Source organism: Arachis ipaensis, chromosome B9 (genome assembly GCF_059453495.1).
Source record: "Arachis ipaensis isolate K30076 ecotype BB chromosome B9, ASM5945349v1, whole genome shotgun sequence".
Lineage (NCBI taxonomy): Eukaryota > Viridiplantae > Streptophyta > Magnoliopsida > Fabales > Fabaceae > Arachis > Arachis ipaensis.
In genome coordinates, this window is record NC_142444.1 from 108,802,182 (window position 1) to 108,808,501 (window position 6,320).

The window sequence follows — 6,320 nt, forward strand, 5'->3', positions numbered from 1 at the left end:
TTGCACTTTTATCTGTTCTTACTATATAAGAATTGAATTAGTGGAATTTGATTTATATTTTGAAGAGCTTATTTGCTATTGATCAAGTGGACAAGAATCATATAGTTGCATTCATATATATAGGTTGCATTGCATTGCATGAGTTTTACATGTTCCTACTCATTTAATTTATCTCCTTCAACTAAGCATGAGGACATGCTAATGTTTAAGTATGGGGAGGTTGATAAACCACTATTTTATGGTTTATAATGTGTTTAATTGTGTGCTTTTATCATGATTTTTACCCACTTATTCATATGATTAGCATGCATTTATATTTCCTTCCTAAAATTATTACATGATTAAAAACTTGCTTCCTAGAGACTTTTAATTATGTATTTTAATTCCCCTTTATTCCATTCGATGCCGTGATCCGTGTGTTAAGTGTTTCAGGCTTTATAGGACATGAATGAATTGGAGATTGGAAAGGAAGCTTGCAAAAATGGAAGGAACACAAGAAATTGAGGAGATGACCAGCGAGAAGTGACGTGGCTGCATGGCTCACGCGACTGCGCGAAAGAGAGGAAATCGCAGTGACGCGGCTGCATGGCTCACGCAACCGCGCGGATTGGAATAGCACAAGTGACACGGAGGCGTGGACGACGCGTTCGCGTGGAAGGGCAAAACGCCGAATGACGCGGCCGCATGAATGACGCGATCGCGTGATGTGCGCGATCTGCATAATCTGCAGAATTCGCTGGGGGCGATTTTGGGCCCTTCTTTGATCCAGTTCTCGGCCTAAAAAGCAGACTAGAGGCAGAGAACATGCAGAAACCAAAAACAACATTCATTCAACATAATTTTAGTTTTTAGATCTAGTTTTACTCCTCCTCTATGTTTTCTCTCTACACATTCATAGTTCATAGGATTTTATTTTCTATTGCTCTTTGCATTGGGATATTGAGAAGAGTTATTACCTCATGAAGACTTCGTCATTCTAGTTCGTTTTCTTTACTTGGCTTTACTCTTCCATGTCGTTTAATTTACTCAATTTTACTATTGGATTATTTTAGAATTTATTAATACAAGAGTTACTTTTAGTTTTAATTGATTCCTTTAAGTTTTATTTATCATGTCTTTCTTTAATTCCCTTTCCTATGTTATGAGTTCTACATTCACAATGAGCGAGTAGTTCCCTAACTTGATGGGGAGTTGATTGAAAGAAACCCTTGAGTTGGGGTGCTTAAAATAAAAATTGTAATTGGGTTTATTGTTGGAATGTTCTCTAGTCACTGACACTAATCCTTTTCAATTGAGCGGATTGGAACTTGTGAATAGAAATAGCATTCCAACTTGTTTGACTTTCCCTTACCTAGTAAGGGATAACTAAACAGAACAACCTTCAATTATCAATTAATCTTGAGAGTACTGCAACAAGAATAGGGCTTCCAACTAATATACTCCCAGTCAAGGCTTTTATTTAAATTACTTAATTTCTCCAATTTAATTTCCTGTTTATTCAACTCAAACTCTTTTTGAAAATATCTGATTAATAAAATAGCACACCTTTTCTGCAACTCGTTGGGAGACGACCTGGGATTCATACTCCCAGTATTTTGATTTTAATTTTTGTGACACCCTTCTAAATTTATAAGCGAATTTCTGGTTGGTTAAGAACTATACTTGCAATGCATATATTATAATAATTCTTGACTCACCAATTTCCGCCACGTCAATCATTATGTTTATAATCGTTGTTGGATTCTATTGTTGAGGTTATATTTTGCTACTTAGTTTTAAGATCTTCATGCTTACCTTTTGAAAATACCAAGTGATGAGAATCGCCTTCGAGCTTGTAACTCTTTGTGAATTGCATGATTTTGCCACCATGTAATTGGAATCCTTTCCTTGGATTAGGTAATTTCTTGATGGATATTGTGCATTTATCATAATGCATTGTGTTTCATGACCATATGCATCCATATATTTTTGACTTGAATGCTTTCATGCCTCTCTATTGCTTGTTTGGTTGTTTCACCCACAAGTTTAAAGCATCCCAAGCACACTAGAATAAGTGAAGTGCATGCTTCTTTTGTGACATCGCTTTTTATGCTAATGTGTGTTCTAAAAGGCGCACAATTTAGAATCCACACACCCTTTTTGTCATTAATGTCACACTAATTCACTCACTTTATTCTAGTAATTAATACCTCATTCCAACAATGTATGCTTCCTTGCTTTTGTATCTTCTCATCTTATGGTGTTTTTTTTTGTTTTCCATGAATGTTGCACCGCAAGCAAAAATGGAAGCAGGAGAAAGAATATGCAGCACCGGTTGATCTACCAGCTGAAGGTAGCATTCCGGAGAGTCGCCGTACCCCCTTGATCATCTTTGAATGCACCAAGGACGGTGCAAACTTTTAAGTGTGGGGAGGTCGTCCGACTGGTCGGCAATTTTGGGTGACAAATTTCTAATCCCAACACTTTTGGATATCATTTTAGGTCTTTTAGGATTTTTACTTTCATTTTTTTTGCATTATATACATAATAAGCTTAGTCAAAATAATTAAAATTTTCAAGAATTCTATCTATAGGGCATCTTAATTGATTTGAGTGAAAACCTTTCTTAAAACTTGCTTGAATTATATATCTTGTGAAGCATGTTTTGAGCTAAAAACACACAACCTTGTGAGATTTGAGTCTAATTGCGTGGTTACATCTTATAACCACTTATTTTCCTTCTTGTGTGCAATTGTTCTCTTTCTATGATTGTAATGTTTGATTTGTTTGATTCTTTATGTCCATTATTTTGTGTATTCATGCATTTATATGATTGAGGCCATCATTTCATTTAGCTCACTTACCCAAATAGCCTTACCTCTTATCATCCATTGTTAGCTAATTTGAGCCTACGATTAACCCACTTGTTCATAATTTTAGCACATTACAAGCCTTAAAGCGAAAAACAATAAATGTCCTTTATTTGGATCTTTGATTAGCTTAGGCTAGTGAGTGTGAGTATCATTCAAGTGTGGGAAAACTTGGGACATTGGTTGGGAAAAGGGTAGTTTTGTATTTTTGTTGAAAATATTGGGAATTGGGTACATACTCATGTATTGATTAAATGTATAGACCTTATGCATTGATTTTCTTGTATGTAGCTTGAAAGAAAGAAAAAATGAGAAAAACAAAAGAAAAAGAAAAGAAAAGAAAAAAAAGAGAAAAAATAAATACAAATAGAAAAAAATAGAAAGAGAAAGAAAGAAAAAAAAGAAAAAAAGGAAGATATAAAAAGGGGACAAAATGCCCCAAGGTGAAGCACAATAAAAATCAATGCATAAGTGTTGTGAAATGAAAATAAAATGCATGAGCATGAGTATGTGAAAAAGTGAAAAATGGGTAGTTAGGTTAGTTTAGAAATCGTATAGGATATCATAGGTTAGGTGGGAAGTTTAAGCTTATCAAAGATTCAAATTTCAAGCTCACTTGACCAAATATGCATCCTACCTTGACCCTAGCCCCATTACAACCAATGAAAAGACCTCACGATACTTGTATGCATGCATGGAATAAATGTCGATTGTTAGATGAAAAACAAATCTTGGAAAGCATGAATAGGGGAGAATTGAGTGAATCGACCCTAAACACTTGAGCGACTAGAGTGCAAACACTTCCGGTGAGGGTTCGATCACTCAATTTCATGTTTTCACCTATGATAATCACTCTGCATGCAAGTTTGTAAAAATATTTAATAACTCAATACAATTGTGGATTAGACTTGCTAGTCCTTAGCCCTTGTGCATATATGCTTCTTGGGAATTGATTTATTTTGACCAAGAAATTGCATTCATTTAGATAGTTGCATATAGGTAGATTGCATTTAGTTAGATTTCATTGAATAAATGTTGATACCCTTTGCTTTCTCTTGATTTAAGCATGAGGACATACTTGGTTTAAGTGTTGGGAGGTTGATAAACCCCATATTTAGGGTTTATCTTGTGCTTGATTTAGGGGATTTTATGACATTTTACCCATATTTATTCAATGAAATAGCATGGTTTCATGATTGTCTCCTAATTTGTGCTTAAGTGTGAAAACATGCTTTTTAGGCCTTTAATTGATTAATTTGAATTCACCTTTGATTCCACTAGATGCCTTGATATGTTTGTTAGTGATTTTAGGTTGAAAAGAGCTAGGAATGGATCAAAGGGATGGAGAGGAAAGCATGCAAAGTGGAGAAATCATGGAAAATCAAGGATTGGGAGAAATTCACTCCACGCGCACGCGCAGCAGACGCGCATGCATGGATTGTGACGTCACATGGCGACGCGTACGCGCACATGACGCGTATGCGTGGATGGAAAATTGTCAAGAGACGCGCATGCGTGATGTACGCATATGGGTTGATGTTTGCACGTGACCCACTTAAAGTGAATCCACTGGGGGCGATTTCTGGGCTTCCTAGGCCCAAATCAAACTCACTTCTAATGCTATTTAACCTAAGGAATGAAGAGGAATCAACACACTTTATCATTACTTTTGTTTAGATTAGTTTTGGAGGGAAAGATAGTTTTAGAGAGAGAAGCTCTCACTTCTCTCTAGGATTAGGATTAGGTTAGATCTAGATTAGGATTTCTTAGATCTAGTTTAATTTCATGCTTTGATTTACTTTTCCTTTTGTAATTTCTCTTCTTATACCTTTCTTCTCTCTAGTTTTGCATTTAATTCTTGTAATTCTCTACTTTTATGTTGATGCACTTTTGTTCATTCCTTTTCTTTTTAATGCAATGCATGTTTTGATTTCCTTTATTATTCATTTGATTTGTTGTTGTTTAATTCCTTGCAATTGAGTAGAGTAGATTTACTTTCCTTGCAATTTTACTATGCTTTCTTTTTATGCCTTCCAAGTATTTGATAAAATGCTTGGTTGGATTTTAGAGTAGAATTTTATGCTCTTGGCTTGGGAAGGTAACTTAGGAACTCCTGAGTTACTAATGTCCAAGTAATTGATGATTGGAAGCCATTGACTATTCTTTCCTTTACCTCTCAGATTTTTCTCTGTGTCACTTGGGAAGCTATTAGTAGGTTTGGGGATCTTCTCAGAAAGGTATCCCACTTGAAACTCCAGCCTCTTGATGGTGTCTCCCTGGTTCTTGATATTAGCTCGCACCTCCTCCTTGAACACCTTGTTATCTTGGATCTCCTTGCATATGCCTTCAAGTAGAGTTTCAATCCTTGAGAGTCTATCTTCAGATGATGGTGAGTCGAGATTGGAGGGATGAGAAGGGCCATTTAGACTTTGGTATGGATGCTGAGAGGTGTTGTTAGGTGGATGTTGATATGACCTCTGTGTGGAGTGTTGATGAGCTGCATTGTTATTGGGGTTGTGGCGTCTCTGATCCTGGCTTTGATCCTGTTGGTTTCCCCACCCAAAATTTAGGTGGTTCCTCCAACCGGGATTATATGTTTTGGAATATGGGTCATGGTGCTGCCTAGGTGAATTTCCAATGTAGTTGGCTTGTTCCTGATCACCCTCCGCTTCTTCATTCACTCCTTCTTGAGCTACTGCTGAGGTGGTGATTGCTGCCACTTGATTCCTCTCCATCTTTTTGGTAAGGTCAGCCAATTGATTGGTAATAAGCTTGTTTTGAGCTAGCAGTGCATCCACATTATTCAGCTCCATCACTCCTCTAGTGTTGCCTATTTCAGAAGCATAGAAGTAGTCATTTTCTGCTATAGTCTCAATGACATCTATGGCTTCTTCAATGGTCTTCTTCTTGTTCAGAGATCCCCCGGATGAGTGGTCTACTGCCTTCTTTAATTCATACGAAAGGCCTTCATAGAAAATGTGCAACTGCACCCATTCATTGAACATATCTGGCGGGCATCTTCTTGTCAGGTCCTTAAACCTCTCCCATGCTTCATATAGAGTTTCACCATCTTGCTGCCTGAAGGTCTGTACCTCAGCTCTCAACCTGTTAATTCGTTGAGGAGGATAGAATCTTGCCAAGAATTTGTTCACCACGTCTTCCCAGGTTGCTAAACTCTCCTTTAGAAAGGATTCCATCCATTTAGATGCTTTGTCCTTGAGTGAGAAGGGAAACAGAAGTAGTCTATAGGTGTTAGGGTGAACACCATTAGACTTCACAGTATCGCATATCCTCAGGAAAGTGGTTAGATGTTGATTGAGGTCTTCTTGGACACTTCCTCCGAATGAACAATTGTTTTGAACAAGGGTGATGAGCTGTGGCTTTAGTTCAAAGTTGTTGGCATGTATGGTTGGCCTTTGGATACTACTTCCATAGTTTTCTTGATTTGGGTTGATGTAAGAACCCAGAACT

General features: G+C 37.0%; 1 non-coding gene across 1 annotated transcript; it reads left to right on the forward strand.

Annotated features, from left to right (window-relative positions):
* The first annotated feature begins 5,849 nt into the window (after positions 1 to 5,849).
* On the forward strand, positions 5,850 to 5,956 carry LOC148545853 (small nucleolar RNA R71). Its single transcript, XR_015900392.1, has one exon. It is a non-coding gene; the product is annotated as a small nucleolar RNA R71 (small nucleolar RNA).
* The last annotated feature ends 364 nt before the right edge of the window (positions 5,957 to 6,320 follow it).